The following is a 15,515-nucleotide window of genomic DNA, read 5'->3' on the forward strand; positions in this document are numbered from 1 at the left end:
CTTCATGCTTCAAGATCATGCATTCTTAACAGGGGTTATATCTCCCCTAAGGGGGTGAAAATTGGTTCTTTGTAGATAAAAGAAATTGTACTCTTTTTATGTGTATACATCACATAAATAGACATATAGTATATCCATGGTATTAAAATTTCATGGGGGTGTGTGATGGAAGAAAATGTCTACAAAGCTTCTTGAGGGGGGTGATAATGAAGAAGAAGGTTGAGACACATGGTTTGTGATGTTTGGTCGTTTGATGGGCTGCTGTGTGTTCAACAGACACATGCATGAGGAAGCAAACTCTTTTCTAAATTATCTGTTTATATCTCTAAGGCGTGGATAACTGGCCAGAGTTGTGCATGAGGGTCAAAGTGTGGGGAGGTGTAAGTGGGGCTCTCTATGGTTAGAAGCCTCCAATCTGAAGGTCATAATCGAGGTTGGGTGGGAAGAAGGCTGGGACTGCAAGCTCTGGCAAAGAGGGTTTGGACAGGGGGGATGATGTGCGGACACAGATTTTTTTTCCTGGTGTCATTGGAGCTACCAGTGTCCATAGGATATTGTGGCCTTGGGGATGACAATCAGTAATGTCAGATCCTCATGGGTTTCATTTTGTCCCCTTCGTTCCTGTTTGCAGATCTCAAATCCTGAAGATTACTTTCTTCCATTTTGGGCCAGAGCCCCTACTATTTGTCTCACTGCAGACATACTATTTCTTTCCTTCACTGACACGGGGTGATAAAATCCAACAGGTACGGAGCCAAGTAGCCCAGGCTCCGCCAGAGCTCATTCCTGAATACCTACCACTTCATCCCAAGAGTAGGAGTGGACGTGCGCAGATAGGTACTTGGTTCATACTGTGAGTGGTAGCCATCATGTTCTGCCTGAAAATGAGGAAGGAGAGAAGGGAGTTGGAGAAGAGAATAGTGACACTGAAATAGATCATGTCCAGGAAACAGTACTGTGGAGAGATTTGGCTTAATGAGGTAGAAGAGAGAATTCTAGAGAAATGTCAGCTCCAGGCCTATAGACTATGCTGTCCCCCGTCTCCTCCAGGACAGATTCTCCATGTCTCCTTACATTCTCATTCTGTGAGTTTTTGTACGTTCTCTCATGCCTTTGGATAACTTTCGTATATGTCACTGTCTGCAGTCAAATGCTCTACCATTGAGCTATACCCCCTATATCACTGTCTGGATTGCAGCAACTTCACACGGGGAAACTTGTCAGTCTCTGTCCTATTACTTTGCAGGGTGATTCCAAATATCTGCTTTAAGCAATTCGAGTTAGATAGAAAGGATTCATGTCTGTAATTTTGCTTGCTTCTTGAGGATTTACATTCTTCTCTTCCTCTCTGGTGTGTCTCTGTGGAGCTAATTAGGTCTTTGCTCTTGTTTTTTTTTTTTCCCCCCCTCTATCACTCTTACAGTGTTTTGATGTTGTTAGCACCCCAGAAGGCTAACCTTGGGAAGCATCAAGTTCAGAAAAGACTTCGGGACTAGGAAGCATTTTGCATTTTCCAATTTCAGTGAATTCTCATTGGCCTTTTTTTTTTTTTAACTTGTTGACTGAACCAGGTGAGAATTGTTTTTAGTCTCAGCACTAAGGAAAAGTATGATTGGTTAAATCATCAGCTTCCACCAGTTAAATGACCTGTACCACCAACAGCAGCAGCCTGGGGTGACCTTGTAATGTTGCTGTGCTCTCCGTTCCCATCACTAGACACATTTTCAAGTGTTATAGAGCAAATGGTATACTATCATTCTTTTTTTTTTTTAAAAGATTTATTTATTTATTCATTCATTCATTTAACAGACAGAGATCACAAGTAGGCAGAGAGGCAGGCACAGAGAGAGGAGGAAGCAGGCTCCCTGCAGAGCAGAGAGCCCGATGCGGGGCTCGATCCCAGGACCCCGAGATCATGACCTGAGCCCAAGGCAGAGGCTTTAACTGCTGAGCCACCCAGGCACCCCTATACTATCATTCTTGAAGACCCAACACTTTGGTCCTTACCAAGAATATTAGCAGATTTCAAGAACTGGGTAAAACTTCAAAGTCTGGGGAAGTTGGAACAAACAAGTCTACTTTATAAGAGTGAAACAAGCGGAATGGAAATGTAGGAATAGTATTTCTTTTTTTTTTTTTTAAAGATTTTATTTATTTATCTGACAGAGAGAAATCACAAGTAGGCAGAGAGGCAGGCAGAGAGAGAGGAGGAAGCAGGCTCCTGCTGAGCGGAGAGCCCGACGCGGGGCTCGATCCCAGGACCCTGAGATCATGACCTGAGCCGAAGGCAGCGGCTTAACCCACTGAGCCACCCAGGCGCCCCGGAATAGTATTTCTTTCTTTCTTTTTTTTTTTTTAAGATTTTATTTATTTATTTGACAGAGATCACAAGTAGGCAGAGAGGCAGGCAGAGAGAGAGGAGGAAGCAGGCTCCCTGCCGAGCAGAGAGCCCGATGCGGGGCTCGATCCCAGGACTCTGAGATCATAACCCGAGCCGAAGGCAGTGGCTTAACCACTGAGCCACCCAGGCGCCCCGGAATAGTATTTCTTAAAGAGTATCTTGACCCCCCTCTTTGACTCTCTTTGAAACATTTTTGCACCAAAACATCTTGGATTTGCGCATACTCACTCTGATGTTTATCTGTTTGTTTCTTTTAATCAGAAAACCTAAATGTATAGTTCTTTTAGTGCAGAAAGGAGAGATGATGGTACCTTAACCCTGTCTGTATAGTAGAGGGAGAGAAGGAGAAAAGGAATGGACAGGAGGGAGGGAAGAGAGGGATTTGTCAATTTTCTGTAAAAACGTACTAATGATTGAGAAGACTGGTGGGAGGATGAATGTAGTAATACTCTGCAGAAGGGAAAAGGTATCCTTTTAAGCCTCGATATGTATTGGTAACCAATTCACATCTGTTGGTTATGTTGAGAGAGGTGTTTCTACATTTGCTTGTGCAGAAACATTGACCTAGAAAGGAGGATCTACTTGAATTGTAGTAACCTCTACAGGGCCTATTACTTTAAGTGTTCATGTAAAGGTGAATCGTTACTCTAAAGGCAGAAGGCATCATCTAAAAGCAACAGACTCTAAAGATATTATCTGACCCAGGAAATCTAGATTTCATCTCTTTTTCTGTGACAATGTATTTTTCAAATCCAAAAAGATACTATAGAGAGTATCAGATGAACTCTATTTGGATTTGTGTATTATATTATAGTCACCTGATCATGCTCAATTCATACTTAATCCAAAGTGGATTGTTCTAGAATGTTCTAGGAAGTAATCAAACATCTTGGGCCCAGGTGATTTTGCTTTTAAATTCCCTTTAGTAAAATCATGAAAGCCTCACAGTGATTGATGGAAACGAAGGTGGCAGCAGCATCTGTGTTTGTACTCTGACTGGAAGCTTAACTTTTATCTTATTCCAACCCCAGGTATTCTTTTTGATCCCAAACCTCTTTTCCTGAAAGCTGGTTTTTGTTAGACTGAGGGTGTGGATGGAAGGTCTGTGCACACTCCCTTGGTTGTCCTTTGGGTTCTACATTGCTTTGGTTTTTGTGGTCCAGATTTCACAAACTGCTTAACTGGGACAAGGATGAAGAGGAGTGTAGGGCAGAGCAAAAATAAATAGAGTGAACTCTTCTGCCGAAAACTTGGGATTTTCCGTGATGAGGAGTGCCAAAGAGAGCAAGGATTATAGAAATCCCTCAGGAGAAAGAACGCACTGACTTCAACATGTCTTCCCCCAAAGTGTTGTATTTTTACCCCCCCTTTTTTATTTTGCCTGTCTTACCAAAGCCGCTAACAAGTAGCAGAATTGATGGTGTGAACATCGCCTACTTTTACCTGGTAGCCTGCTGATGAATCTGTTCGTGAGCAAAGAGGTCCCAGATGGGAAAGAAGGTCCCTGGCCTCTCTTCTTCCTCCTTGCTAATAAGTCTGCCCATGTAAGATGCCATGCTTACAGCAACTGTGCTAATTACAGTGATTGAACAGCTCAGGGACTGTTTGGGCCCAGATAATCTGCTATTTGGTCACATTTCAGTGAGTACAGCTGGGAGCACCCAACCAGACTTACAGTCCAAAAGCCAAACTTGGAATAAAGGGGAGAGGCCTCTCACCTCTCAGGGCTTTAAATACCATAGCGATGTTGTTCTGCTCCCTCTCCCCATGCCCACCAGCGAGGAACATTGTCACTTTGCTGTAATACAAAGAAGGAAGGAAATGCTCAGGCCTTGAACTCATCTCCAGTGGTGAGAATTTGGAGCCAGTTATTCCAGTTATTAGGGTTATCCAGTGACTGAAAGCTGGAGTCGTGTCTTCTTATAGCTCTCTCCTCAGCACAAGCATCGTGTGTAGCTGTTTTCATCTTTATATATTCACAGGATCTAGTGCTTTGCACCTAAGCTTTAAAAATATTTCTCAAACCTGAGAAATATTCTAACCCTGTGGCAGAAATGATAATTTAAAAGAATTTTAATAAGGATTTTATTTATTTGAGAGTGAGAATGAATAAGAGAGAGAGCAGGAGCCAGGGGTAGGGGATGGAGGGTCATAGGAGGAGGGAGAAGTAGACTCCTCTCCGGTTGAGCAGGAAGCCCAGTGTGGGGCTCCGTCCCTGGACCCCGATATCATGACCTGAGCCCAAGGCAGACACTTCACCAACTGAGCCATCCAGGCACCCCCAGGAATGATCATTTAGAGCACATTCTTAGATCGTGTGTTTATTTCTGGGATGGAAAAGATGTTGAATATGTGAATTTTTGTAAGTTAACTTCATGACATTTTTAAATACATATGCATGAAGTAATTAAAAATAAAACTTATAGAAGTTTTAAAAATGTAAATATAAATATACTCCCACAGTGTGTTAATGTGTGGATAAAATTTTTATTTATGGCAAATTTCATTTGCATTCTGAATATCTTTGCAATTTTCTTGAGCATATACTTGAGCATATAGACTCAGTAGGGCCTTAGAACTATTTCGTTTTACCACAAATAACCGTGATCTGAATATGTTAGTATCTACCTTTTATTATATTAATAGTGACCTTCCTCTGAAGTAGCCACTGCCTGGAATAGACGTGATCCCATCTATCTGTCTGGGGTAGTGATCCAGTTCTAAATGACAGCGTCCTAACCCAGAGTATGGAGAACCTCAGCCAGCCTCCGGAGCCTGCTGTCAGGTCACCAGACCAGATTCTGAGCAAGAACGTCAGGGGGCAAGTTTGGTGTTCACCAGAGCAGTAGTTTTCAAACTTGAGCTGCATCAGATGCAGCACAGATGGCTGGGCCCCACCCCTGGACTGCCAGGTCAGTAGGTCTGGGGTGAGGCCTGGACATGAGCATTTCTGACAGGGTCCCAGAAGATGCCAGTGCGGCTAGTCTGGGGGCAACAAATCGAGGACTCATGCTTTATTTCTGTTTGTACACTCGTCTTTAAGCACTTCCTCTAATTCTTGAAACTTCTTACCCTCCATTTGATAGCCATTTTAGTGTCTTTATGATAAAATTTGGAGAGAGATTAGGTGGCCATGCCTTGAAGTATCTGTGATCTGCATACCTTCAGTCTTTGGAGAGGATCTTAACCTCAGCAGGTGTGACTTTGGGGGCAGTGAGTTCCCTTCTGCCCCGTGTTGTTGATTCTGGAAGCTGTACGGCCTGTGAAAATACACATGCCCCTGTAAGAGAACATACATGCTACTCAGACCTTCATGAGAATGAGTTTAATAAGGCTCTTTCTAGGTAATCAGGCTTAATTAGGGGACAGTACAGACCGTATTAGACTCCAGGTGTAGGATCCTGAGAAGAAATGAAGAGTATTTACCTGAACCCCAGATTTTAAGGCCTTGAAAATAAAATTTTTCAAAGCAGCTGAAGGGAAATTTATAGCATTGTATCTTTATATTGGAAACAAAGAGAGGAAACAAATCAATAGTCTAAGTTCCTACCTCAAGAAACTCAAAAAAAGATGAACAAAATAAGCCCAAAGCAAGCAGAAGGAAGGAAATATAAAAGGGCAGAAATCTATGAAACTGAAAATAGGACAAGAATAGAGAAAATGAATAAAAAGCTGATTCTCTGAAAAAATTAATAAATTTGATAAATCTTTAGCAAGACTGACTCCCCAAACAGACATAAATTATCAATATCAGGAGTGAAACAAAGGATATCACTATAAATCCTCTAGCTACTATAGATCCTGTAGCCTGGAAAAGGACAATCAGCAGATACTGTGAACAGCACTGTTTGTTTGCTTGTTTATTTATTTATAACAAGGACAGGAGTGAAGAGCCACCCAGGAAAGACAATGGCATATGTAAAACCCAAAACTTTAGAAAGAGAACGCCGCCTTTGAAAAACTACATATGATTTAATAATATTAATGCTAAGAGCTGAGTCAGGAGAGTGAGGGTGGAGGTGAGCTGGGTAGGTAAATGGGCCACGAAGGGCTGGTCTGCCTTCCTTCCTCCTTCCAACCCTTACCCTCCTCTTCCCTTCCCTGCATTCTTTCTTCTCTTCTTCCTTTCCTCCTTCTTTTTTCTCACCAGCTTTATTTAGATATAATTGACATGTAACATTGTGCAAGTTTAAAGTGTACAAAGTGTTGATTTAATACACTTAATGTATTACAAAATGATTACCACCAGAGTTACACCACCTAATTCCTATTTTTATTTTGTGTGGTAAAAACATTTAAGATCTAGTCTCTTAGCCACCACAAGTATATACCACAATATAAGTAACTGTAATCACTGTGCTGCACATTAGAGTCCCCAGAACTTCTTCATCTTATAACTGGAAGGTTTTTTTTTAATTTATTTTTTATTTTTTATAAACATATAAATTTTTATCCCCAGGGGTACAGGTCTGTGAATCGTCAGGTTTACACACTTCACAGCACTCACCATAGCACATACCCTCCCCAATGTCCATAACCCCACCCCCCTTCTCCCAACCCCCCTCCCCCCAGCAACCCTCAGTTTGTTTTGTGAGATTAAGAGTCACTTATGGTTTGTCTCCCTCCCAATCCCATATTGTTTCATTTACTCTTCTTAACTGGAAGTTTTTACACTTTGATCCATATCTGTCTTTTATCCCAACCCCTAGACCCTGGTAACCATCATTCCAGTCTCTGTTTCTATGAGTTTGGCTCTTTTAGATTCTACATATAAGTTATATTATACAGTATTTGCCTTTGTCTCACTTATTCTGCTTAGCATAATGTGCTGAAGGTCTGTGTATGTTGTTGCAAATAGCAGAATGTCCTTTCTCATGGAATAACATTTCATTATATATTTCATTACCATTTCAATAATATTTCATTATATATACATATATAAATATATAAACATTATATATATAAGTATTCCATAATATATTCCATCACACACACACACACACACACACACTCCACTTTTTTTTTATCCAGTCATCCATTGATGGACACAGCTTATTTCCATACCTGTCTACAGTAGATAATGATGCAGTAGACACAGGAGTGCAGATATTTCTTTGAGATCTTGTTTTAATTTCCTTTGGATATATACTCAGAAGTGGAATTGCTCGATAAGGTAGTTCAGTGTTTTTTGTTTGTTTTTTCTAGAACCTCCATACCATTTTCCACAGTGACTGCTCCAATTTACATTCCTGCCAGCAATGCCAAAGGGTTCCTTCACTTTTTTCCACAGCACTTATCTCTTGGGTTTTTGATGATTGCCACTCTAACATGTGTGAGGTGACATCTCATTGTGGTTTTGATTATATTTACCTTATGATTAGTGAGGTTGAGCACATTTCCATGGTCCTGTTGGCTGTATGTCTTCTTTGGAAAAAGGTCTATTCAGTTCCTCTGCCCATTTTAAAAATTGGATTATTTGTTTTGTTGCTGTTGAGTTGTAAGAGTTCCTTATAAGCTTTGGATATTAACCCTTTTTCAGATATATGGTTTGCAAATATTTTCTTCCATTTTATAGGCTGCCTTCTTATTTTGTTGGTGGTTTCTTTTGTTATGCAGAAGTTTTTTTTTTTTTAAATTTGATGTAGTGTCTTTTAATTTGTTGTATAACTTCATACTTTTAAATTTGACAACCACAATGGACCAATTCCTCAATGACCATAAGCTGCTAAAAGGTAATAAAGATTAAATAGACTATTGGAATAGTCCTATAACCATTAAAGAGATTGAATTTGAAATTTAAAATCTACAGAAAAATCTTCTGGACCAGGAGGTTTTAGTGAGGAATTGTGATATTTAAAGAAGAATTAGCACCAATTTTATGCAGTCTTTTATAGAAAGTAGATGTGGCCAGCATGACCTTAATAGCCAAACCAGAAAATTACAGTGTGAAAAGAGAAAACTGAAGATCAATATGTTTCATGAACTTAGACATATAAATCCTTAACAAAGTATCAGCGAATCAAACCAATGATGTATAAAAGGAATTATAACCATGACCAAGTAAGATTTATTCTAGGTATGTGAGTCTGGTTTAACAGTCCAAAATCATGGGGCACCTGGGTGGCTCAGTGGGTTAAAGCCTCTGCCTTTGGCTCAGGTCATGATTCCCAGGGTCCTGGGATCAAGCCCCGCATTGGGCTCTCTGCTCAGCGGAGAGTCTGCTTCCTCCTCTCTCTCTCTGCCTGCTTCTCTGCCTACTTATGATCTCTGTCTGTCAAATAAATAAATAAAATCTTAAAAAAAAAAAAACCAGTCCAAAATCAATCAGTGTAATCCACCATTTAAACAGGTAAGGAGAAAAAAACCATGCAATCATACTAATTGATGTAGAAAAAGTATATGACAAAAATCTAACACACATTCATAATGAAAATGGTCAGCAAATTAGAAATAGAGAGCAATTACCTCAACTTGATAGAGTATATACAAGATAACTAAGGCTAATACCGTACTTAATGGTAGAAGAATGAATGCTTATCCTAAATTGGGAACAAGTCAAGGATGTCCGTACCCACCAATGTTGTCCAATGTAGAACTAGAGGTTGCAGCTGGCACAATAAAGAAAAAAAAAGGAAATGAAAGGCACACAGATCAGAAAGGAAGGTATAAAATATTTATTTTCAGGCATGTTGTGTACATAGGAAATCCCAGTACCTCAACACAAAACTCCTAGAACAAATAAGTGAGTTCAGCTGGGTCACAGGATACAGGGTCAACATCCCCAAATCAATCACATTTCTATATATTAACAATGAACATGTGGAAACCAAAGTTAAAAACATAGTAACATTCCAAATAAATGAATTGTTTACTTCCCAAAATATGTGTCTATATGCTGAAAATTATAATAAGCTAAAGAAAAAAGTCAACTAAATAAATGAAGAAACATGCCATGTTCATGGATTGGAAGACTCAACATAGTAAAGATGTCAGTACTTACTGAATTGGTCTATAGGTTTAATGAAATTTAATGGAATTCTTATAACAGCTTTTTTTTTTTTAAAGATTTTATTTATTTATTTATTTGACAGATGGAGATTACAAGTAGGCAGAGAGGCAGGCAGAGAGAGAGTAAGGGAAGCAGACTCCCTGCTGAGCAGAGAGCCTGATGTGGGGCTCGATCCCAGGACCCTGAGATCATGACCTGAGCCGAAGGCAGAGGCTTAACCCACTGAGCCACCCAGGCGCCCCATTGTAACAGCTTTTTAAAAGACATACACAAGCTTATTCTAAAATTTATATGGAAGCATGCAGACCCTGGAATTCTAGGTTAAAAGAGAGATAAGAATAAAGTGTGAAGAATCACTCTATTTCAGTAATAAGTCCTATTATACTGCTGAAGTAATCAAGATAGTATGGTATCAGCAGGGTAGACACATAAATAATGGAACAGAATAGATAACTCAGAAATAGAGTCGCACAACTATATTCAGTTGATTTTTGACAAAGGTACAAAGACAATTCAATAGAAGAAAGAAAGTCTTTCAATAATTGTGCTGTAGTAACTGGATATCTATAGAACCTCCCCCCACCAAATATGAACCTTGACCAAAACCTAACTCTTATACAATCAATATTAAACCCAGAGTGGATCAAGGACTTAAATGTAAACATAAAGTCTTAAAGCTTTTGGAAAAAGGAGAGAAAGTTTTCAAAATCTAGGAATAAGCAGAATTTTTAGACTGGAGTCCAAAATCACAATCCAAAAAAGGAAGATCTGATAAATTGGATCTCATCAAAATTAAAAATTTTTGCTCTGCAAAAGAACTCTTAAGAGGATAAAAAGACAAGTATTTAGAACATATAAAGAACTCTCAAAACTCAACAGCATAAAACAAAAGCAATCTAGTTAGAAAATACTCAAAAGCTCTGAACAGACATTTCACTGAAGAGGATATCTAGATGGCAGAGAAGCCATTCATAAAAAGATGTTTAACATATATTTAGCCATCAGAGAAATGCAAACTAAAAATATAATGTCACTATATACCTCAGAATGGCTAAAATAAAAGTTAGTGATAACACTAAAGAACATTAATGCTGGCAAGGATGTTGGAGAAACTGAATTACTCATACATTGGGTACCAATGATACAGCTCCACTGGAAAACATTTTGACTGTTTCTTGAAAAATTTCTGTAAAAGTCATGCACTGTCATGTAACCCAACAACTGTACTCTTCAGCATTTATCTCATTTCCATAGACATGAAAAATTATGTTCATACAATATCCTACATATACATACATGCTTATAGCAGCTTTATTTGTAATGGCTCCAAATTGGAAACATCCCAGATATCCTTCAACAGGTGAATGGTTAAACAAACTGTGGTATGTCCACAGCATGCAGTATTACTCAGCAATAAAGATGAAATTACTGGTAGATATGGTAGCCTGGAAAAATCTCTAGGGAATTTGACTGAGTGAAAAAAAGCCAGCCCTAAAAGTTTACATACTATATGATTCCATTTGTAACAAACATTATTGACATAACAAAATGGCAGAATGGGAGGGAAGAATCACTTTTCTTCCAGGTGTTAAGAAAGGGAGAAGGGAGGTGGGTGTGCTTATAAAAGCACAAATGATCCTTGTCCTGGTAGAATAAGTTCTGTGTCTTAACTGTGGGGATGGATACATGAAATTATACATGTGATAAAATTGTATAGAACTAAATACACATACATGTATGAATACAAGTAAAAACTGGGAGATTAAGATTGGTGGATTGCATCTATGTTGTGATATTGTTCTCACTATAGTTATTGCAACAGTGGGGGAAACTAGGTACAGGATAAAGGACTCTGTATTACTTTCTCTAACTGCATGGGATTCTGCAGTTACCTCAATAAAAATTTCTGTTGGAAAACATGCCCTTTCACACTTTTACTTAGAAAAAGCTGGGGCGGCTGGGTGGCTCAGTGGGTTAAGCCTCTGCCTTTAGCTCAGGTCATGATCCCAGAGTCCTGGGATCGAGCCCCCGCATCGGGCTCCCTGCTCAGCGGGGAGCCTGCTTCCTCCTCTCTCTCTCTGCCTGCCTCTCTGCCTACTGTGATCTCTCTCTGTCAAATAAATAAATAAAATCTTTAAAAAAAAAAAAAAAAGAAAAAGCTGACCACCTACTGCTTATATCAGGTAAAAGTGCTTTAAGGTAAGAGCCAAAGGCTCACATTTTTACAGAGATGGAGAGGGAACATAAATGAGGAAGTAAGCAAGGAGAGAAACAAGGAGTGGTGAGGTTTGGGCTGAATTACAGAATTCATAGGGTGTAAAAAAAGCAGCTATCAGTGCCAGCTCACATTTGTCACATGAGAATGGGGCCCAGAGTTGCCACATCTGATTCCCCAGAAAAGGTAAAATCTGCATTTTACATGAAATCTCAATTGATTTGATATATCTTATATTTTTAAATAATTTTGAATTCATAGAGAGTTATAAAAGGTACACAGAACTGTTGTATACCCTTTACCTAGGTTTTCCAATTACTTTATCATTCTCTCTGTCCATCCATCCATGCATCCACCCAACCATCCATCCATCCATCCATCTGTCCATCCCATACACCTATTATCTCTCTGGTATACAAAAAGGACACTCTCCTACAGAGCCACAGTTCATCCATCAAAATCAGTGAATGACCGTCAATCCTATATTATCACCTAATTTTTTACGAACCCTGAATTTGCCTGTGATAAAGCTTTTGCTCTGAGAAAGACCCTGTTAAGGGAAGGAAAAGACAAGCTACAGACTGGGAGAAATTATTTTCAACATATTGTTCGCTTATGTTCTTCAAGGTCCAGGGGCCATTCCACAGTCAGATTTGCATTTAGTTGTCAAGTCCCATTAGTCTCTTTAAAATTGAAGATGTTCTTCAGTCTTTTCTTGTCTTTCATGATCTTCAGATCTTTGAGTACAGAGCAGCGTTTAACTGTAGAATGTCCCTTGACTTGGGTTTGCCTGATCATCTCTTGTGTTAGCTTCATGTGACCCTTCATGTGACCCTCTGTGGCAGGATCTTTCCAGTGTGTGATATCGGGGATACACATGATTCTGATTTATGCCTTTACTATGGATGTCAACTTTTATCACTTGGTTAGAAAGAGGCTGTCTGCTTGATTGCTCTAGTCCTTAGTTTTAAATTCATAAGTACTCTTAGAAGTATTTTGTGGAGATAGACTTTTTTTTTTTTTTAAGATTTTATTTATTTATTTGTTAGAGAGAGAGAGAGAGAGAGAGAGCGCATGAGCACAGGCAGACAGAGTGGTAGGCAGAGGCAGAGGGAGAAGCAGGCTCCCCGACTAGCAAGGAGCCCGATGTGGGACTCGATCCCAGGACGCTGGGATCATGACCTGAGCCGAAGGCAGCTGCTTAACCAACTGAGCCACCCAGGCGTCCCATGGAGATAGACTTTAAGACTGAAAATACCCTGTTCCTTCTGCAGACTTTCACTCTTGGTTTTATCAGTTGAAGCTTCTTGTCTAAATTGCTGTTACTCTGATGGTTGCTAAATAGTGACTTTTTCCCTAATTCCTTCTACACTTACTACTTAGCATTCTGCTTCATGGTAAAAAATGTCCCCTTCTCTTCCAATTAATTAATTATCTTTGTATGAACTTAGAGATTCTTATTTCATTCAGTGGGTTATAAAACATTATTACTAGTCCTGGGGCACCTGGGTGGCTCAGTGGAGTAAGCCTCTGTCTTCTGCTGGGGTGGTGATCTCAGGGTCCTGGGATCGAGCCCCGCATCAGGTTCTCTGCTCAGCAGGGAGCCTGCTTTCCCCTCTCTCTCTGCCTGACTCTCTGCCTACCTGTGATCTCTGTCAAATAAAAAAATAAAATCTTAAAAAAAAACCCCTAAACAATAAGTTTGGTTTTTTAAAAGATTTTATTTTTTGACAGTTTATTTATTTATTTATTGACAAGTAATAAACTAGTCCTTTTGAAGCACAATTGCGCTAAATTTAGCCAATGGGGGAACTACTGGTAGTGACTTCTGTGTCCCCATTATTCTCTGAGAATTTTTTTTTTTAACATTTTCCCACAGAATGTTCTAAGTTCATGTTGTGCTTGCTCTACCCAGCCTTCAAATGAGTTGTTTCTCATTTGAGTTGTTTCTTTAAAGAGTCCTGGGTTTGTTGTCTTCTTAAGTGGAGAATGGTATTTAGAAACTAGGAGCTGAGTGCTGGCTATATTCTTTGGTTCTAAGGTATCATGCTTGTAAGTCCTCTAACTGAACAGAATTAACACACATGTATTTATAACATACTCTGTGTTTTTTCTCATCTATTTATCTGAAACCATGGCATCTCTAATTACAGTTCAGTATCTCCTGCTTTGGGTCTTCCCTTTGTTCATATTTATATTTCCTTTTTTGAGAGTGATAAATCTGGCTTCTATTATTCCCAGTAGGTATTTATTTGTGCAATACCTTTAAGGTAACCAATCTCCTGACAGTGTGGACCATCTCCTCATCTCCTGTGTTATACCAGTCAAAAGTGTTCATTCTCTGCTCCTTCATTCTGGGCTGATTCACATTGGCCTGCCCTTTTCTCCTCCCCTCTACTCTATGCATGTTGGCCAAGACTCATCAACCACTTGGCATACCCCTTGTGTAGTGATATGCCTGCTTAGAGTTCTCTGTCCTGGCTTTTGGCACCAGACTTCTAAGAGTTCCTTCCCTATCCTAACTTTGTACACCACTGGAAATAACTGTTACTAAATGTTGGCATCTAATTCAGTTTCATAATGGAGCCCACAAAAATATCCATGTCCACGGGATGATTCCTGGGCTACATTATACTAAATATATAAGCAGTACTATACATACAAGTATATTAATGATGAACATTATTAATGTCCTGAAGGAAAGGTAGCAGTTAATATAGTCTGTTAACTTATTGGAGTGTCTTCTTTTTAGACTTTAATAGGATGACAGTTATCAATTAAGAAGATGTGGTTTGTTTGTATTGTCCCTAAAGAATTAAAATGTGGTTCCTGCCACCTTCTCAGGAATTCCTTGTAAGAAGTGTAGTAATACATTTCACAGGGTGGTAGAATTGGCCCTAATGATCTTGGCTCCATTGTGGCTGCTGAAGGAAGTCACAGAAGAATTCTCCACACTGGGATGAAGGCTCCCTCATCTCAGAGGAGCCCTGTGCTAATTACAGGTTTGTTATTCATAGAGCATTTCCCTCCTATTGTCTGGTTTTAATACGTCCACTTAAAGTGAGCATTATTTCATGTTCTGTATTTGAGAAAAGAAATCATTTGTTCAGGGCCAGGAGAAGGTGGAAAGTAAAATGTTTAAGTTGTATTAACCCACTGAGCCACCCAGGCGCCTGTTTAAGTTGTATTAAGGCGGAAATAGCAGAACTGTTTAATATCAAAGAGGTTAAACTATTTGAAATGCAGTTATGATGTTCATGACATTTGTTAATGGTGCGATATTAAGGATGAGCTATGGGGCAGATTGCCTTCACATCCAGCTTCTTGCCACTGTTTGATATCTTTTAGCAGAATACAAGGTTTAAATTAGTCAGACATATCTTTGGGTCCATTATATAACAGACAAGTCTGTCAAGTGGAGAGAAAGCAAGTCTTTTGATGCTTGGTGAAGACCTGTCATAAGTGGACATGGCAGACCAGCAGGACGGAATTCTGGTGACATTTCAGCAAAGAGTGTATAAGGAAAGTTCCTACTGAAAGTTGTGGCTCATGAAACTTCTCCAACAGAGAATGAATAGTCTGTAGATCAAGAAGACAACATAGATATGGGGTGGTGATAAGTTTCCATTTCCTTTAATGAAATCAAATAAAGCAAGAGTGATATGTGGAGCACTATGTTATACTCAGTCTGCACCTGAGAACATCTCTACCAATAGCTCTATCTGTTCTTCAAAAATATGTCTGACTCCATACCTACATTCTAACTCAGAAAAATCCATGATCTTCTAGCTGGAGTAATTTCCTTAAGTTAGCCTTTTAAGAATATGTATTTTCATGACTTAGAGAAAATTCTGCTTGGTTAGTCTTGGTCTTTATTCAGTCCTCTGTTT

The 15,515-nt window shown here is 39.3% G+C and overlaps 1 protein-coding gene across 3 annotated transcripts in view; it reads left to right on the forward strand.

Moving 5' to 3' along the window:
- AMPH (amphiphysin) overlaps window positions 1-15,515 on the forward strand; it is a 259,498-nt gene that overhangs the window by 100,722 nt on the left and 143,261 nt on the right. The gene's annotated exons all lie outside the window — the stretch shown is intronic.

The sequence above is a fragment of the Lutra lutra genome, chromosome 11 (genome assembly GCF_902655055.1).
Source record: "Lutra lutra chromosome 11, mLutLut1.2, whole genome shotgun sequence".
Lineage (NCBI taxonomy): Eukaryota > Metazoa > Chordata > Mammalia > Carnivora > Mustelidae > Lutra > Lutra lutra.